The sequence below is a fragment of the Cornus florida genome, unplaced genomic scaffold (genome assembly GCF_030987335.1).
Source record: "Cornus florida cultivar Cherokee Brave unplaced genomic scaffold, ASM3098733v1 CherokeeBrave_3.0.0_Hap2_Chr03, whole genome shotgun sequence".
NCBI lineage: Eukaryota > Viridiplantae > Streptophyta > Magnoliopsida > Cornales > Cornaceae > Cornus > Cornus florida.
This window is the reverse complement of record NW_026775573.1, coordinates 101446928-101468484: the sequence shown is the minus strand read 5'-3', so window position 1 is coordinate 101468484 and position 21557 is coordinate 101446928.

The window sequence follows — 21557 nt, the reverse complement described above, 5'->3', positions numbered from 1 at the left end:
CCTTTTTCTTGCTCATTCAAAATCACCCCCTAAAATATACATAGACCATGTATATTTATAGGCAACATAAAAATAAAGAAAAGGAAACAACAAATCCTTCTCCATCTCTAATTCATATGTCTCAAATCTAATATGATTCCAATATCAAGTTGGGCTATGAGTGAGAATCCATTGGGCCTATTATTTTATTGGCTACAATGAATTAATAATTGGCCCGGTCCATGGACCCAATTCAATTAATTCATAAATTAATTTTTACTCCACTAAAAGAAATTAATTGAATTCCAATTAAATAATAAATAACCTCTAAGTCAATATTGCACTTTGACCCCTCTATGCATAATTAGTTATCGGATAAATATAGCCATCAATCCGACTACTTAATTAATATATTTATTTTGATACCTTTGATTATTTCTGACTCGATCACAATAAAACATTTGTTTGACAAAAATAATAATTTAAATAAATAAATATATAATAAATCATTTTGTCTAAAAACACACGAAGGCCTTCGAATTTACTTTGTGATCAACCATAATCAATACAAAATAAATACAAGTAGCAATGATGCAAATATTGAAAATATAACCCTCTAACTATTAATTACATAACTACCCAAAGTGTCGGTCTAAGGATCCCGAAGAATCCGCCGAACAAATCAAAGTAATTATTAATTAATAAAAGAGTCTATACTTTTCTCATGCTTAAGAGTCAAATGCCATGACGGTGATAGGGAGTAATTGCATACGACGGCTCTCGCAATATATCTCAACCTAACGCGGATCCAGTTCAAGTCTTAATTAATTATGATTCCATCCATAATTACCGACTATGAACAATTTATAATTACTATTTATATATCATGCATTGATTGTCATCACATACATATATATAAATATTTCTTGTAATTACTTGGACACTATCAATTTCATAGTGAATCGAAACATAATCCATTGAATTCACCAATTATATAAATCATAAATATTTCAGATATGTCAGGAACATATGTCACTATAATCCAGATAGGAATTTGCTATGCCAGGGCATATAAATCCCAACAATAATAGCTACCTTGATTGAGGTAATTACATTCAAAGATTCAATATTTACTCATTAAAACACTCTTTGGGACGTTACAGGGAACGTGAATAAGTTTAACTCAAAACTCTCATTTTCTTTCAAAGATACAGTCTTTATACATTAAAAAGGTCTACTAACAAAATAAGTACCTTTATTGAGGTAGTTTCTTTCAAAGATTCAATCTTTAGTCATTAAAACACTCTTCGCAACTTCATAGGTAACTCGAATAAGTTGAACTCAAAACTCTCATATTCTTTCAAAGATTCAATCTTTATACATTAAAAAGGTTTAGTGACAGAATAGGTACCTTGATTGAGGTAATTTCATTCAAAGATTCAATCTTTACTCATTAAAACACTCTTCGTGACGTCAAAGGGAACTTGAATAACTTTAACTCGAAACACTCATTTCTTTTCAAAACGTCAATCTTTATAAATTAAAAAGGTCTAGTGATGTAATAGCTACCTTGATTGAGGTAATTTCATTCAATGATTCAATCTTTACTTATTAAGACACTCTACGGGACGTTACAGGGAACTCGAATAAGTTTAACTCAAAAATCTCATTTTCTTTCAAAGATTCAATCTTTATACATTGGGAAGGTCTAGTAACAGAATTGGTCCCTTTATTGTGGTATTTTTCATTCAAAGATTCCATCTTCAGTCATTAAAACACTCTTCGCGATTCCATAGGTAACTCGAATAAGTTAAACCCAAAACACTCATTTTCTTTCAAAGATTTAATCTTTATACATTACAAAGGTCTAGTGGTAGAATAGGTACCTTGATTGAGGTAATTTCATTCAAAAATTCAATCTTTACTCATTAAAACACTCTTCGTGACGTCAAAGGGAACTCGAATAACTTTAACTCAAAACTCTCATTTCTTTTCAAAGATTCAATCTTTATACAATAAAAATTTCTAGTGACTTAATAGGTACCTCGATTGAGGTAATTTCATTCAAAGATTCAATCTTTATTCATTAAAACACTCTTCGGGATGTCAAAAGGAACTCAAATAAGTTTAACTCAAAACTCTAATTTTCTTTCAAAGATTCAATCTTTATACATCAAAAAGATCAAGTAACAAAATAGGTTCCGGTATTGAGGAATTTTCATTCGAAGATTCAATCTTTGGTCATTAAAACACTCTTCGCGACTTCATAGGTAACTTGAATAAGTTAACTTCAATACTCTCATTTTTTTTCAAAGATTCCATCTTTATACATTAAAAAGGTCTACTGACATAATAAGTACATTGATTGAGATAATTTCGTTCAAAGATTCCATTTTTACTCATTAAAACACGCTTCGTGACGTCAAAGGGAACTCAAATAACTTTAACTCAAAACTCGTAGTTCTTTACAAATATTCAATCTTTATACATTGAAAAGGTCTAGTGACATAATAGGTACCTTGATTGAGGTAATTTCATTCAAAGATTCAATATTTACTCTTTAAAACACTCTTCGAGACGTCGCAGGGAACTCGAATATGTTTAACTCAAAACTCTCATTTTCTTTCAAAGCTTGAACCTTTAAACATTAAAAAGGTCTAGTGACATAATAAGTACTTCTATTGAGGTAATTTCATACAAAGATTCAATCCTTACGCGTTAAAACACTATTCGGGACGTCATAGGGAACTCGGATAGGTTCAACTCATAACGCTCATTTCGTTTTAAAGATTCAATCTTTATATATAAAAGGTCCAGGGACAAAATAAGTCCCTTGATTCAAGTAATTTCAATCAAAGACTCAATCTTTACTCGTTGAAATACTCTTCGGGATGTCATAGGGAACTCGAATAAGTTTAACTCAAAACAGTCATTTTCTTTCCAAGATTCAATCTTTATACATTAAAAAGGTCTTGTAACATAATAGGTACCTTTACTACGGTATTTTCATTCAAAGATTCATTATTTAGTCATTAAAACTCTGTTCACGACTTCATAGGTAAATCGAACAAGTTGAACTCAGAACTATCATTTTATTCCAAAGATTCAATCTTTAGACATTAAAAAGGTCTAGTAACATAATAGGTACCTTTATTGAGGTGTTTTCATTCAAAGATTTAATCTTTATTCATTAAAACACTCTTCGAGACTTCATAGATAACTCGAATAAGTTAAACTCAAAACTCTCACTTTCTTTCCAAGATTTAATCTTTGTACATTAAAAAGGTCTAGTGACATAATAGCTACCTTTATTGAGGTAATTACATTCAAAGATTCAATATTTACTCATGAAAATACTCTTTGGGACGTTACAGGGAACGTGGATAAGTTTAACTCAAGACTCTTATTTTCTTTCAAAGATACAGTCTTTATACATTAAAAAGGTCTACTAACAAAATAAGTACCTTTATTGAGGTAGTTTCATTCAAAGATTCATTCTTTAGTCATTAAAACACTCTTCGCAACTTCATAGGTAACTCGAATAAGTTGAACTCAAAACTCTCATGTTCTTTCAAAGATTCAATCTTTATACATTAAAAAGGTTTAGTGACGGAATCGGTACCTTGATTGAGGTAATTTCATTCAAAGATTCAATCTTTACTCGTTATAACACTCTTCGTGACGTCAAAGGGAACTTGAATAACTTTAACTCGAAACACTCATTTCTTTTCAAAACGTCAATCTTTATAAATTAAAAAGGTCTAGTGATGTAATAGCTACCTTGATTGAGGTAATTTCATTCAATGATTCAATCTTTACTCATTAAGACACTCTTCGGGACGTTACAGGGAACTCGAATAAGTTTAACTCAAAAATCTCATTTTCTTTCAAAGATTCAATTTTTATACATTGGAAAGGTCTAGTAACAGAATTGTTACCTTTATTATGGTATTTTTCATTCAAAGATTCCATCTTCAGTCATTAAAACACTCTTCGCGATTCCATAGGTAACTCGAATAAGTTAAACTCAAAACACTCATTTTCTTTCAAAGATTCAATCTTTATACATTACAAAGGTCTAGTGGTAGAATAGGTACCTTGATTGAGGTAATTTCATTCAAAGATTCAATCTTTACTCATTAAAACACTCTTCGTGACGTCAAAGGGAACTCGAATAACTTTAACTCAAAACTCTCATTTCTTTTCAAAGATTCAATCTTTATACAATAAAAATTTCTAGTGACTTAATAGGTACCTCGATTGAGGTAATTTCATTCAAAGATTCAATCTTTATTCATTAAAACACTCTTCGGGATGTCAACAGGAACTCGAATAAGTTTAACTCAAAACTCTAATTTTCTTTCAAAGATTCAGTCTTTATACATCAAAAAGATCTAGTAACAAAATAGGTTCCTGTATTGAGGAATTTTCATTCGAAGATTCAATCTTTGGTCATTAAAACACTCTTCGCGACTTCATAGGTAACTCGAATAAGTTAAAGTCAATACTCTCATTTTTTTTCAAAGATTCCATCTTTATACATTAAAAAGGTGTACTGACATAATAGGTACATTGATTGAGATAATTTCGTTCAAAGATTCAATCTTTACTCATTAAAACACGCTTCGTGATGTCAAAGGGAACTCAAATAACTTTAACTCAAAACTCGTAGTTCTTTACGAATATTCAATCTTTATACATTAAAAAGGTCTAGTGACATAATAGGTACCTTGATTGAGGTAATTTCATTCAAAGATTCAATATTTACTCTTTAAAACACTCTTCGAGACGTCGCAGGGAACTCGAATATGTTTAACTCAAAACTCTCATTTTCTTTCAAAGCTTGAACCTTTATACATTAAAAAGGTCTAGTGACATAATAAGTACCTCTATTGAGGTAATTTCATACAAAGATTCAATCCTTACCCGTTAAAACACTATTCGGGACGTCATAGGGAACTCGGATAGGTTCAACTCATAACGCTCATTTCTTTTTAAAGATTCAATCTTAATATATAAAAGGTCCAGGGACAAAATAAGTCCCTTGATTCAAGTAATTTTAATCAAAGATTCAATCTTTACTCGTTGAAATACTCTTCGGGGTGTCATAGGGAACTCGAATAAGTTTAACTCAAAACAGTCATTTTCTTTCCAAGATTCAATCTTTATACATTAAAAAGGTCTTGTAACATAATAGGTACCTTTACTACGGTATTTTCATTCAAAGATTCATTATTTAGTCATTAAAACACTGTTCACGACTTCATAGGTAAATCGAATAAATTGAACTCGGAACTATCATTTTATTCCAAAGATTCAATCTTTAGACATTAAAAAGGTCTAGTAATATAATAGGTACCTTTATTGAGGTGTTTTCATTCAAAGATTCAATCTTTATTCATTAAAACACTCTTCGCGACTTCATAGGTAACTCGAATAAGTTAAACTCAAAACTCTCACTTTCTTTCCAAGATTCAATCTTTGTACATTAAAAAGGTCTAGTGACATAATAGCTACCTTGATTGAGGTAATTACATTCAAAGATTCAATATTTACTCATTAAAACACCCTTTGGGACGTTACAGGGAACGTGAATAAGTTTAACTCAAAACTCTCATTTTCTTTCATAGATACAGTCTTTATACATTAAAAAGGTCTACTAACAAAATAAGTACCTTTATTGAGGTAGTTTCATTCAAAGATTCAATCTTTAGTCATTAAAACACTCTTCGCAACTTCATAGGTAACTCGAATAAGTTGAACTCAAAACTCTCATGTTCTTTCAAAGATTCAATCTTTATACATTAAAATGGTTTAATGACAGAATAGGTACCTTGATTGAGGTAATTTCATTCAAAGATTCAATCTTTACTCATTAAAACACTCTTCGTGACGTCAAAGGGAACTCGAATAACTTTAACTCAAAACTCTCATTTCTTTTCAAAGATTCAATCTTTATACAATAAAATTTTCTAGTGACTTAATAGGTACCTCGATTGAGGTAATTTCATTCAAAGATTCAATCTTTACTCATTAAAACACTCTTCGTGACGTGAAAGGGACTTGAATAACTTTAACTCGAAACACTCATTTCTTTTCAAAACGTCAATCTTTATAAATTAAAAAGGTCTAGTGATGTAATAGCTACCTTGATTGAGGTAATTTCATTCAATGATTCAATCTTTACTCATTAAGACACTCTTCGGGACGTTGCAGGGAACTCGAATAAGTTTAACTCAAAAATCTCGTTTTCTTTCAAAGATTCAATCTTTATACATTGGGAAGGTCTAGTAACAGAACTGGTACCTTTATTGTGGTATTTTTCATTCAAAGATTACATCTTCAGTCATTAAAACACTCTTCGCGATTTCATAGGTAACTCGAATAAGTTCAACTCAAAACACTCATTTTCTTTCAAAGATTCAATCTTTATACATTACAAAGGTCTAGTGGTAGAATAGGTACCTTGATTGAGGTAATTTCATTCAAAGATTCAATATTTACTCATTAAAACACTCTTCGTGACGTCAAAGGGAACTCGAATAACTTTAACTCAAAACTCTCATTTCTTTTCAAAGATTCAATCTTTATACAATAAAAATTTCTAGTGACTTAATAGGTACCTCGATTGAGGTAATTTCATTCAAAGATTCAATCTTTATTCATTAAAACACTCTTCGGGATGTCAAAAGGAACTCGAATAAGTTTAACTCAAAACTCTAATTTTCTTTCAAAGATTCAATCTTTATACACCAAAAAGATCTAGTAACATAATAGGTTCCTGTATTGAGGAATTTTCATTCGAAGATTCAATCTTTGGTCATTAAAACACTCTTCGCGACTTCATAGGTAACTCGAATAAGTTAAACTCAATACTCTCATTTTTTTTCAAAGATTCCATCTTTATACATTAAAAAGGTCTACTGACATAATAGGTACATTGATTGAGATAATTTCGTTCAAAGATTCAATCTTTACTCATTAAAACACGCTTCGTGACGTCAAAGGGAACTCAAATAACTTTAACTCAAAACTCGTAGTTCTTTACAAATATTCAATCTTTATACATTAAAAAGGTCTAGTGACATAATAGGTACCTTGATTGAGGTAATTTCATTCAAAGATTCAATATTTACTCTTTAAAACACTCTTCGAGACGTCGCAGGGAACTCGAATATGTTTAACTCAAAACTCTCATTTTCTTTCAAAGCTTGAACCTTTATACAGTAAAAAGGTCTAGTGACATAATAAGTACCTCTATTGAGGTAATTTCATACAAAGATTCAATCCTTACGCGTTAAAACACTATACAGGACGTCATAGGGAACTCGGATAGGTTCAACTCATAACGCTCATTTCTTTTTAAAGATACAATCTTTATATATAAAAGGTCCAGGGACAAAATAAGTCCCTTGATTCAAGTAATTTCAATCAAAGATTCAATCTTTACTCATTGAAATACTCTTCGGGATGTCATAGGGAACTTGAATAAGTTTAACTCAAAACAGTCATTTTCTTTCCAAGATTCAATCTTTATACATTAAAAAGGTCTTGCAACATAATAGGTACCTTTACAACGGTATTTTCATTCAAAGATTCATTATTTTGTCATTAAAACACTGTTCACGACTTCATTGGTAAATCGAATAAGTTGAACTCAGAACTATCATTTTATTCCAAAGATTCAATCTTTAGACATTAAAAAGGTCTAGTAACATAATAGGTACCTTTATTGAGGTGTTTTCATTCAAAGATTCAATCTTTATTCATTAAAACACTCTTCGCGACTTCATAGGTAACTCGAATAAGTTAAACTCAAAACTCTCACTTTCTTTCCAAGATTCAATCTTTGTACATTAAAAAGGTCTAGTGACATAATAGCTACCTTGATTGAGGTAATTACATTCAAAGATTCAATATTTACTCATTAAAACACCCTTTGGGACGTTACAGGGAACGTGAATAAGTTTAACTCAAAACTCTCATTTTCTTTCATAGATACAGTCTTTATACATTAAAAAGGTCTACTAACAAAATAAGTACCTTTATTGAGGTAGTTTCATTCAAAGATTCAATCTTTAGTCATTAAAACACTCTTCGCAACTTCATAGGTAACTCGAATAAGTTGAACTCAAAACTCTCATGTTCTTTCAAAGATTCAATCTTTATACATTAAAAAGGTTTGGTGACAGAATAGGTACCTTGATTGAGGTAATTTCATTCAAAGATTCAATCTTTACTCATTAAAACACTCTTCGTGACGTCAAAGGGAACTTGAATAACATTAACTCGGAACATTCATTTCTTTTCAAAACGTCAATCTTTATAAATTAAAAAGGTCTAGTGATGTAATAGCTACCTTGATTGAGGTAATTTCATTCAATGATTCAATCTTTACTCATTAAGACACTCTTCGGGACGTTACAGGGAACTCGAATAAGTTTAACTCAAAAATCTCATTTTCTTTCAAAGATTCAATCTTTATACATTGGAAAGGTCTAGTAACAGAATTGGTACCTTTATTGTGGTATTTTTCATTCAAAGATTCCATCTTCAGTCATTAAAACACTCTTCGCGATTTCATAGGTAACTCAAATAAGTTAAACTCAAAATACTCATTTTCTTTCAAAGATTCAATCTTTATACATTACAAAGGTCTAGTGGTAGAATAGGTACCTTGATTGAGGTAATTTCATTCAAAGATTCAATCTTTACTCATTAAAACACTCTTCGTGACGTCAAAAGGAACTCGAATAACTTTAACTCAAAACTCTCATTTCTTTTCAAAGATTCAATCTTTATACAATAAAAATTTCTAGTGACTTAATAGGTACCTCGATTGAGGTAATTTCATTCAAAGATTCAATCTTTATTCATGAAAACACTCTTCGGGATGTCAAAAGGAACTCGAATAAGTTTAACTCAAAACTCTAATTTATTGTTGGTGCAATACAAAAACTTAATGCATACTTTCAATTAAACATGCAATGATACAAATATTTTATTGTTGAAAGCAGATTGTTCAATTAATATCAATGGCATCTAACATTAGGTGCGAACAATTGAATGGATCCCACAAAAAGTTGAAATTACTGGGTTATAACCTTTGCCCATTCACCTTGAATGTGTTGCCATTCTTTAGGCTTTGAATCTTAACCGCCCCTATGAGGCGTAACAGAGATGATTTCATACGGACCTTCCCATTTGGTACGTAATTTCTCGGGAAAGAGTTTAAGCCTAGAGTTGAAGAGCCGTGCTTTTTGTCCTGGTTCGAAATATTTCTTCACAATATGTTTATCATGAAAAGCCTTGGTTCTTTCTTTGTAAAGTTTTGCATTGTCATAAGCATTATGTCTCAACTTTTCTAACTCATTCAATTGTAGTAAACGATTCTCTCCGGCTTTGTCAAGGTCAAAATTGAGCTTCTTAACCGCCCATTTGAATGAAAACACCTCAATAAAGGTACCTATTATGTTACTAGACCTTTTTAATGTCTAAAGATTGAATCTTTGGAATAAAATGATAGTTCTGAGTTCAACTTATTCGATTTACCAATGAAGTCGTGAACAGTGTTTTAATGACTAAATAATGAATGTTTGAATGAAAATACCGTAGTAAAGGTACCTATTATGTTACAAGACCTTTTTAATGTATAAAGATTGAATCTTGGAAAGAAAATGACTGTTTTGAGTTAAACTTATTCGAGTTCCCTATGACATCCCGAAGAGTATTTCAACGAGTAAAGATTGAATCTTTGATTGAAATTACTTGAATCAAGGGACTTATTTTGTCCCTGGACCTTTTATATATAAAGATTGAATCTTTAAAAAGAAATGAGCGTTATGAGTTGAACCTATCCGAGTTCCCTATGACGTCCCGAATAGTGTTTTAACGCGTAAAGATTGAATCTTTGTATGAAATTACCTCAATAGAGGTACTTATTATGTCACTAGACCTTTTTAATGTATAAAGGTTCAAGCTTTGAAAGAAAATGAGAGTTTTGAGTTAAACATATTCGAGTTACCTGCGACGTCTCGAAGAGTGTTTTAAAGAGTAAATATTGAATCTTTGAATGAAATTACCTCAATCAAGGTACCTATTATGTCACTAGACCTTTTTAATGTATAAAGATTGAATATTTGTAAAGAACTACGAGTTTTGAGTTAAAGTTATTTGAGTTCCCTTTGACGTCGCGAAGCGTGTTTTAATGAGTAAAGATTAAATCTTTGAACGAAATTATCTCAATCAATGTACCTATTATGTCAGTAGACCTTTTTAATGTATAAAGATGGAATCTTTGAAAAAAAATGAGAGTATTGAGTTTAACTTATTCGAGTTACCTATGAAGTCACGAAGAGTGTTTTAATGACCAAAGATTGAATCTTCGAATGAAAATTCCTCAATACAGGAACCTATTATGTTACTAGATCTTTTTGATGTATAAAGATTGAATCTTTGAAAGAAAATTAGAGTTTTGAGTTAAACTTATTCGAGTTCCTTTTAACATCCCGAAGAGTGTTTTAATGAATAAAGATTGAATCTTTGAATGAAAACACCTCAATAAAGGTACCTATTATGTTACTAGACCTTTTTAATGTCTAAAGATTGAATCTTTGGAATAAAATGATAGTTCTGAGTTCAACTTATTCGATTTACCTATGAAGTCGTGAACAATGTTTTAATGACTAAATAATGAATCTTGGAATGAAAATACCGTAGTAAAGGTACCTATTATGTTACAAGACCTTTTTAATGTATAAAGATGGAATCTTGGAAAGAAAATGACTGTTTTGAGTTAAACTTATTCGAGTTCCCTATGACATCCCGAAGAGTATTTCAACGAGTAAAGATTGAATCTTTGATTGAAATTACTTGAATCAAGGGACTTATTTTGTACCTGGACCTTTTATATATAAAGATTGAATCTTTAAAAAGAAATGAGCGTTATGAGTTGAACCTATCCGAGTTCCCTATGACGTCCCGAATAGTGTTTTAACGCGTAAGGATTGAATCTTTGTATGAAATTACCTCAATAGAGGTACTTATTATGTCACTAGACCTTTTTAATGTATAAAGGTTCAAGCTTTGAAAGAAAATGAGAGTTTTGAGTTAAACATATTCGAGTTCCCTGCGACGTCTCGAAGAGTGTTTTAAAGAGTAAATATTGAATCTTTGAATGAAATTACCTCAATCAAGGCACCTATTATGTCACTAGACCTTTTTAATGTATAAAGATTGAATATTTGTAAAGAACTACGAGTTTTGAGTTAAAGTTATTTGAGTTCCCTTTGACGTCACGAAGCGTGTTTTAATGAGTAAAGATTGAATCTTTGAACGAAATTATCTCAATCAATGTACCTATTATGTCAGTAGACCTTTTTAATGTATAAAGATGGAATCTTTGAAAAAAAATGAGAGTATTGAGTTTAACTTATTCGAGTTACCTATGAAGTCACGAAGAGTGTTTTAATGACCAAAGATTGAATCTTCGAATGAAAATTCCTCAATACAGGAACCTATTATGTTACTAGATCTTTTTGATGTATAAAGATTGAATCTTTGAAAGAAAATTAGAGTTTTGAGTTAAACTTATTCGAGTTCCTTTTGACATCCCGAAGAGTGTTTTAATGAATAAAGATTGAATCTTTGAATGAAATTACCTCAATCGAGGTACCTATTAAGTCACTAGAAATTTTTATTGTATAAAGATTGAATCTTTGAAAAGAAATGAGAGTTTTGAGTTAAAGTTATTCGAGTTCCCTTTGACGTCACGAAGAGTGTTTTAATGAGTAAAGATTGAATCTTTGAATGAAATTACCTCAATCAAGGTACCTATTCTACCACTAGACCTTTGTAATGTATAAAGATTGAATCTTTGAAAGAAAATGAGTGTTTTGAGTTTAACTTATTCGAGTTGCCTATGAAATCGCGAAGAGTGTTTTAATGACTGAAGATGGAATCTTTGAATGAAAAATACCACAATAAAGGTACCAATTCTGTTACTAGACCTTCCCAATGTATAAAGATTGAATCTTTGAAAGAAAATGAGATTTTTGAGTTAAACTTATTCGAGTTCCCTGTAACGTCCCGAAGAGTGTCTTAATGAGTAAAGATTGAATCATTGCATGAAATTACCTCAATCAAGGTAGCTATTACATCACTAGACCTTTTTAATTTATAAAGATTGACGTTTTGAAAAGAAATGAGTGTTTCGAGTTAAAGTTATTCAAGTTCCCTTTGACGTCACGAAGAGTGATTTAATGAGTAAAGATTGAATCTTTGAATGAAATTACCTCAATCAAGGTACCGATTCTGTCGCTAAACCTTTTTAATGTATAAAGATTGAATCTTTGAAAGAACATGAGAGTTTTGAGTTCAACTTATTCGAGTTACCTATGAAGTTGCGAAGAGTGTTTTAATGACTAAAGATTGAATCTTTGAATGAAACTACCTCAATAAAGGTACTTATTTTGTTAGTAGACCTTTTAATGTATAAAGACTGTATCTTTGAAAGAAAATGAGAGTTTTGAGTTAAACTTATTCACGTTCCCTGTAACGTCCCAAAGAGTGTTTTAATGAGTAAATATTGAGTCTTTGAATGTAATTACCTCAATCAAGGTAGCTATTATGTCACTAGACCTTTTTAATGTACAAAGATTGAATCTTGGAAAGAAAGTGAGAGTTTTGAGTTTAACTTATTCGAGTTACCTATGAAGTCGCGAAGAGTGTTTTAATGAATAAAGATTGAATCTTTGAATGAAAACACCTCAATAAAGGTACCTATTATGTTACTAGACCTTTTTAATGTCTAAAGATTGAATCTTTGGAATAAAATGATAGTTCTGAGTTCAACTTATTCGATTTACCTATGAAGTCGTGAACAGTGTTTTAATGACTAAATAATGAATCTTTGAATGAAAATACCGTAGTAAAGGTACCTATTATGTTACAAGACCTTTTTAATGTATAAAGATTGAATCTTGGAAAGAAAATGACTGTTTTGAGTTGAACTTATTCGAGTTCCCTATGACATCCCGAAGAGTATTTCAACGAGTAAAGATTGAATCTTTGATTGAAATTACTTGAATCAAGGGACTTATTTTGTCCCTGGACCTTTTATATATAAAGATTGAATCTTTAAAAAGAAATGAGCGTTATGAGTTGAACCTATCCGAGTTCCCTATGACGTCCCGAATAGTGTTTTAACGCGTAAGGATTGAATCTTTGTATGAAATTACCTCAATAGAGATACTTATTATGTCACTAGACCTTTTTAATGTATAAAGGTTCAAGCTTTGAAAGAAAATGAGAGTTTTGAGTTAAACATAATCGAGTTCCCTGCGACGTCTCGAAGAGTGTTTTAAAGAGTAAATATTGAATCTTTGAATGAAATTACCTCAATCAAGGTACCTATTATGTCACTAGACCTTTTTAATGTATAAAGATTGAATATTTGTAAAGAACTACGAGTTTTGAGTTAAAGTTATTTGAGTTCCCTTTGACGTTACGAAGCGTGTTTTAATGAGTTAAGATTGAATCTTTGAACGAAATTATCTCAATCAATGTACCTATTATGTCAGTAGACCTTTTTAATGTATAAAGATGGAATCATTGAAAAAAAATGAGAGTATTGAGTTTAACTTATTCGAGTTACCTATGAAGTCGCGAAGAGTGTTTTAATGACCAAAGATTGAATCTTCGAATGAAAATTCCTCAATATAGGAACCTATTATGTTACTAGATCTTTTTGATGTATAAAGATTGAATCTTTGAAAGAAAATTAGAGTTTTGAGTTAAACTTATTCGAGTTCCTTTTGACATCCCGAAGAGTGTTTTAATGAATAAAGATTGAATCTTTGAATGAAATTACCTCAATCGAGGTACCTATTAAGTCACTAGAAATTTTTATTGTATAAAGATTGAATCTTTGAAAAGAAACGAGAGTTTTGAGTTAAAGTTATTCGAGTTCCCTTTGACGTCACGAAGAGTGTTTTAATGAGTAAAGATTGAATCTTTGAATGAAATTACCTCAATCAAGGTACCTATTCTAGCACTAGACCTTTGTAATGTATAAAGATTGAATCTTTGAAAGAAAATGAGTGTTTTGAGTTTAACTTATTCGAGTTACCTATGAAATCGCGAAGAGTGTTTTAATGACAAAAGATGGAATCTTTGAATGAAAAATACCACAACAAAGGTACCAATTCTGTTACTAGACCTTCCCAATGTATAAAGATTGAATCTTTGAAAGAAAACGAGATTTTTGAGTTAAACTTATTCGAGTTCCCTGTAACGTCCCGAAGAGTGTCTTAATGAGTAAAGATTGAATCATTGAATGAAATTACCTCAATCAAGGTAGCTATTACATCACTAGACCTTTTTAATTTGTAAAGATTGACGTTTTGAAAAGAAATGAGTGTTTCGAGTTAAAGTTATTCAAGTTCCCTTTGACGTCACGAAGAGTGTTTTAATGAGTAAAGATTGAATCTTTGAATGAAATTACCTCAATCAAGGTACCTATTCTGTCACTAAACCTTTTTAATGTATAAAGATTGAATCTTTGAAAGAACATGAGAGTTTTGAGTTCAACTTATTCGAGTTACCTATGAAGTTACGAAGAGTGTTTTAATGACTAAAGATTGAATCTTTGAATGAAACTACCTCAATAAACGTACTTATTTTGTTAGTAGACCTTTTTAATGTATAAAGACTATATCTTTGAAAGAAAATGAGAGTTTTGAGTTAAACTAATTCACGTTCCCTGTAACGTCCCAAAGAGTGTTTTAATGAGTAAATATTGAATCTTTGAATGTAATTACCTCAATCAAGGTAGCTATTATGTCACTAGACCTTTTTAATATACAAAGATTGAATCTTGGAAAGAAAGTGAGAGTTTTGAGTTTAACTTATTCGAGTTACCTATGAAGTCGCGAAGAGTGTTTTAATGAATAAAGATTGAATCTTTGAATGAAAACACCTCAATAAAGGTACCTATTATGTTACTAGACCTTTTTAATGTCTAAAGATTGAATCTTTGGAATAAAATGATAGTTCTGAGTTCAACTTATTCGATTTACCTATGAAGTCGTGAACAGTGTTTTAATGACTAAATAATGAATCTTTGAATGAAAATACCGTAGTAAAGGTACCTATTATGTTACAAGACCTTTTTAATGTATAAAGATTGAATCTTGGAAAGAAAATGACTGTTTTGAGTTGAACTTATTCGAGTTCCCTATGACATCCCGAAGAGTATTTCAACGAGTAAAGATTGAATCTTTAATTGAAATTACTTGAATCAAGGGACTTATTTTGTCCCTGGACCTTTTATATATAAAGATTGAATCTTTAAAAAGAAATGAGCGTTATGAGTTGAACCTATCCGAGTTCCCTATGACGTCCCGAATAGAGTTTTAACGCGTAAGGATTGAATCTTTGTATGAAATTACCTCAATAGAGGTACTTATTATGTCACTAGACCTTTTTAATGTATAAAGGTTCAAGCTTTGAAAGAAAATGAGAGTTTTGAGTTAAACATAATCGAGTTCCCTGCGACGTCTCGAAGAGTGTTTTAAAGAGTAAATATTGAATCTTTGAATGAAATTACCTCAATCAAGGTACCTATTATGTCACTAGACCTTTTTAATGTATAAAGATTGAATATTTGTAAAGAACTACGAGTTTTGAGTTAAAGTTATTTGAGTTCCCTTTGACGTTACGAAGCGTGTTTTAATGAGTTAAGATTGAATCTTTGAACGAAATTATCTCAATCAATGTACCTATTATGTCAGTAGACCTTTTTAATGTATAAAGATGGAATCTTTGAAAAAAAATGAGAGTATTGAGTTTAACTTATTCGAGTTACCTATGAAGTCGCGAAGAGTATTTTAATGACCAAAGATTGAATCTTCGAATGAAAATTCCTCAATATAGGAACCTATTATGTTACTAGATCTTTTTGATGTATAAAGATTGAATCTTTGAAAGAAAATTAGAGTTTTGAGTTAAACTTATTCGAGTTCCTTTTGACATCCCGAAGAGTGTTTTAATGAATAAAGATTGAATCTTTGAATGAAATTACCTCAATCGAGGTACCTATTAAGTCACTAGAAATTTTTATTGTATAAAGATTGAATCTTTGAAAAGAAACGAGAGTTTTGAGTTAAAGTTATTCGAGTTCCCTTTGACGTCACGAAGAGTGTTTTAATGAGTAAAGATTGAATCTTTGAATGAAATTACCTCAATCAAGGTACCTATTCTACCACTAGACCTTTGTAATGTATAAAGATTGAATCTTTGAAAGAAAATGAGTGTTTTGAGTTTAACTTATTCGAGTTACCTATGAAATCGCGAAGAGTGTTTTAATGACAAAAGATGGAATCTTTGAATGAAAAATACCACAATAAAGGTACCAATTCTGTTACTAGACCTTCCCAATGTATAAAGATTGAATCTTTGAAAGAAAACGAGATTTTTGAGTTAAACTTATTCGAGTTCCCTGTAACGTCCCGAAGAGTGTCTTAATGAGTAAAGATTGAATCATTGCATGAAATTACCTCAATCAAGGTAGCTATTACATCACTAGACCTTTTTAATTTATAAAGATTGACGTTTTGAAAAGAAATGAGTGTTTCGAGTTAAAGTTATTCAAGTTCCCTTTGACGTCACGAAGAGTGATTTAATGAGTAAAGATTGAATCTTTGAATGAAATTACCTCAATCAAGGTACCGATTCTGTCGCTAAACCTTTTTAATGTATAAAGATTGAATCTTTGAAAGAACATGAGAGTTTTGAGTTCAACTTATTCTAGTTACCTATGAAGTTGCGAAGAGTGTTTTAATGACTAAAGATTGAATCTTTGAATGAAACTACCTCAATAAAGGTACTTATTTTGTTAGTAGACCTTTTAATGTATAAAGACTGTATCTTTGAAAGAAAATGAGAGTTTTGAGTTAAACTTATTCACGTTCCCTGTAACGTCCCAAAGAGTGTTTTAATGAGTAAATATTGAGTCTTCGAATGTAATTACCTCAATCAAGGTAGCTATTATGTCACTAGACCTTTTTAATGTACAAAGATTGAATCTTGGAAAGAAAGTGAGAGTTTTGAGTTTAACTTATTCGAGTTACCTATGAAGTCGCGAAGAGTGTTTTAATGAATAAAGATTGAATCTTTGAATGAAAACACCTCAATAAAGGTACCTATTATGTTACTAGACCTTTTTAATGTCTAAAGATTGAATCTTTGGAATAAAATGATAGTTCTGAGTTCAACTTATTCGATTTACCTATGAAGTCGTGAACAGTGTTTTAATGACTAAATAATGAATCTTTGAATGAAAATACCGTAGTAAAGGTACCTATTATGTTACAAGACCTTTTTAATGTATAAAGATTGAATCTTGGAAAGAAAATGACTGTTTTGAGTTAAACTTATTCGAGTTCCCTATGACATCCCGAAGAGTATTTCAACGAGTAAAGATTGAATCTTTGATTGAAATTACTTGAATCAAGGGACTTATTTTGTCCCTGGACCTTTTATATATAAAGATTGAATCTTTAAAAAGAAATGAGCGTTATGAGTTGAACCTATCCGAGTTCCATATGACGTCCCGAATAGTGTTTTAACGCGTAAGGATTGAATCTTTGTATGAAATTACCTCAATAGAGGTACTTATTATGTCACTAGACCTTTTTAATGTATAAAGGTTCAAGCTTTGAAAGAAAATGAGAGTTTTGAGTTAAACATATTCGAGTTCCCTGCGACTTCTCGAAGAGTGTTTTAAAGAGTAAATATTGAATCTTTGAATGAAATTACCTCAATCAAGGTACCTATTATGTCACTAGACCTTTTTAATGTATAAAGATTGAATATTTGTAAAGAACTACGAGTTTTGAGTTAAAGTTATTTGAGTTCCCTTTGACGTCACGAAGCGTGTTTTAATGAGTAAAGATTGAATCTTTGAACGAAATTATCTCAATCAATGTACCTATTATGTCAGTAGACCTTTTTAATGTATAAAGATGGAATCTTTGAAAAAAAATTAGAGTATTGAGTTTAACTTATTCGAGTTACCTATGAAGTCGCGAAGAGTGTTTTAATGACCAAAGATTGAATCTTCGAATGAAAATTCCTCAATACAGGAACCTATTTTGTTACTAGATCTTTTTGATGTATAAAGATTGAATCTTTGAAAGAAAATTAGAGTTTTGAGTTAAACTTATTCGAGTTCCTTTTGACATCCCGAAGAGTGTTTTAATGAATAAAGATTGAATCTTTGAATGAAATTACCTCAATCGAGGTACCTATTAAGTCACTAGAAATTTTTATTGTATAAAGATTGAATCTTTGAAATGAAATGAGAGTTTTGAGTTAAAGTTATTCGAGTTCCCTTTGACGTCACGAGATGTGTTTTAATGAGTAAAGATTGAATCTTTGAATGAAATTACCTCAATCAAGGTACCTATTCTACCACTAGGCCTTTGTAATGTATAAAGATTGAATCTTTGAAAGAAAATGAGTGTTTTGAGTTTAACTTATTCGAGTTACCTATGAAATCGCGAAGAGTGTTTTAATGACTGAAGATGGAATCTTTGAATGAAAAATACCACAATAAAGGTACCAATTCTGTTACTAGACCTTCCCAATGTATAAAGATTGAATCTTTGAAAGAAAATGAGATTTTTGAGTTAAACTTATTCGAGTTCCCTGTAACATCCCGAAGAGTGTCTTAATGAGTAAAGATTGAATCATTGCATGAAATTACCTCAATCAAGGTAGCTATTACATCACTAGACCTTTTTAATTTATAAAGATTGACGTTTTGAAAAGAAATGAGTGTTTCGAGTTAAAGTTATTCAAGTTCCCTTTGACGTTACGAAGAGTGTTTTAATGAGTAAAGATTGAGTCTTTGAATGAAATTACCTCAATCGAGGTACCGATTCTGTCACAAAACCTTTTTAATGTATAAAGATTGAATCTTTGAAAGAACATGAGAGTTTTGAGTTCAACTTATTCGAGTTATCTATGAAGTTGCGAAGAGTGTTTTAATGACTAAAGATTGAATCTTTGAATGAAACTACCTCAATAAAGGTACTTATTTTGTTAGTAGACCTTTTTAATGTATAAAGACTGTATCTTTGAAAGAAAATGAGAGTTTTGAGTTAAACTTATTCACGTTCCCTGTAACGTCCTAAAGAGTGTTTTAATGAGTAAATATTGAATCTTTGAATGTAATTACCTCAATCAAGGTAGCTATTATGTCACTAGACCTTTTTAATGTACAAAGATTGAATCTTGGAAAGAAAGTGAGAGTTTTGAGTTTAACTTATTCGAGTTACCTATGAAGTCGCGAAGAGTGTTTTAATGAATAAAGATTGAATCTTTGAATGAAAACACCTCAATAAAGGTACCTATTATGTTACTAGACCTTTTTAATGTCTAAAGATTGAATCTTTGGAATAAAATGATAGTTCTGAGTTCAACTTATTCGATTTACCTATGAAGTCGTGAACAGTGTTTTAATGACTAAATAATAAATCTTTGAATGAAAATACCGTAGTAAAGGTACCTATTATGTTACAAGACCTTTTTAATGTATAAAGATTGAATCTTGGAAAGAAAATGACTGTTTTGAGTTAAACTTATTCGAGTTCCCTATGACATCCCGAAGAGTATTTCAACGAATAAAGATTGAATCTTTGATTGAAATTACTTGAATCAAGGGACTTATTTTGTCCCTGGACCTTTTATATATAAAGATTGAATCTTTAAAAAGAAATGAGCGTTATGAGTTGAACCTATCCGAGTTCCCTATGACGTCCCGAATAGTGTTTTAACGCGTAAGGATTGAATCTTTGTATGAAATTACCTCAATAGAGGTAATTATTACGTCACTAGACCATTTTAACGTATAAAGGTTCAAGCTTTGAAAGAAAATGAGAGTTTTGAGTTAAACATATTCGAGTTCCCTGCGACGTCTCGAAGAGTGTTTTAAAGAGTAAATATTGAATCTTTGAATGAAATTACCTCAATCAAGGTACCTATTATGTCACTAGACCTTTTTAATGTATAAAGATTGAATATTTGTAAAGAACTACGAGTTTTGAGTTAAAGTTATTTGAGTTCCCTTTGACGTCACGAAGCGTGTTTTAATGAGTAAAGATTGAATCTTTGAACGAAATTATCTCAATCAATGTACCTATTATGTCAGTAGACCTTTTTAATGTATAAAGATGGAATCTTTGAAAAAAAATGAGAGTATTGAGTTTAACTTATTCGAGTTACCTATGAAGTCACGAAGAGTGTTTTAATGACCAAAGATTGAATCTTCGAATGAAAATTCCTCAATACAGGAACCTATTATGTTACTAGACCTTTTTGATGTATAAAGATTGAATCTTTGAAAGAAAATTAGAGTTTTGAGTTAAACTTATTCGAGTTCCTTTTGACATCCCGAAGAGTGTTTTAATGAATAAAGATTGAATCTTTGAATGAAATTACCTCAATCGAGGTACCTATTAAGTCACTAGAAATTTTTATTGTATAAAGATTGAATCTTTGAAAAGAAATGAGAGTTTTGAGTTAAAGTTATTCGAGTTCCCTTTGACGTCACGAAGAGTGTTTTAATGAGTAAAGATTGAATCTTTGAATGAAATTACCTCAATCAAGGTACCTATTCTACCACTAGACCTTTGTAATGTATAAAGATTGAATCTTTGAAAGAAAATGAGTGTTTTGAGTTTAACTTATTCGAGTTACCTATGAAATCGCGAAGAGTATTTTAATGACTGAAGATGGAATCTTTGAATGAAAAATACCACAATAAAGGTACCAATTCCGTTACTAGACCTTCCCAATGTATAAAGATTGAATCTTTGAAAGAAAACGAGATTTTTCAGTTAAACTTATTCGAGTTCCCTGTAACGTCCCGAAGAGTGTCTTAATGAGTAAAGATTGAATCATTGCATGAAATTACCTCAATCAAGGTAGCTATTACATCACTAGACCTTTTTAATTTATAAAGATTGACGTTTTGAAAAGAAATGAGTGTTTCGAGTTAAAGTTATTCAAGTTCCCTTTGACGTCACGAAGAGTGATTTAATGAGTAAAGATTGAATCTTTGAATGAAATTACCTCAATCAAGGTACCGATTCTGTCACTAAACCTTTTTAATGTATAAAGATTGAATCTTTGAAAGAACATGAGAGTTTTGAGTTCAACTTATTCGAGTTACCTATGAAGTTGCGAAGAGTGTTTTAATGACTAAAGATTGAATCTTTGAATGAAACTACCTCAATAAAGGTACTTATTTTGTTAGTAGACCTTTTAATGTATAAAGACTGTATCTTTGAAAGAAAATGAGAGTTTTGAGTTAAACTTATTCACGTTCCCTGTAACGTCCCAAAGAGTGTTTTAATGAGTAAATATTGAATCTTTGAATGTAATTACCTCAATCAAGGTAGCTATTATGTCACTAGACCTTTTTAATGTACAAAGATTGAATCTTGGAAAGAAAGTGAGAGTTTTGAGTTTAACTTATTCGAGTTACCTATGAAGTCGCGAAGAGTGTTTTAATG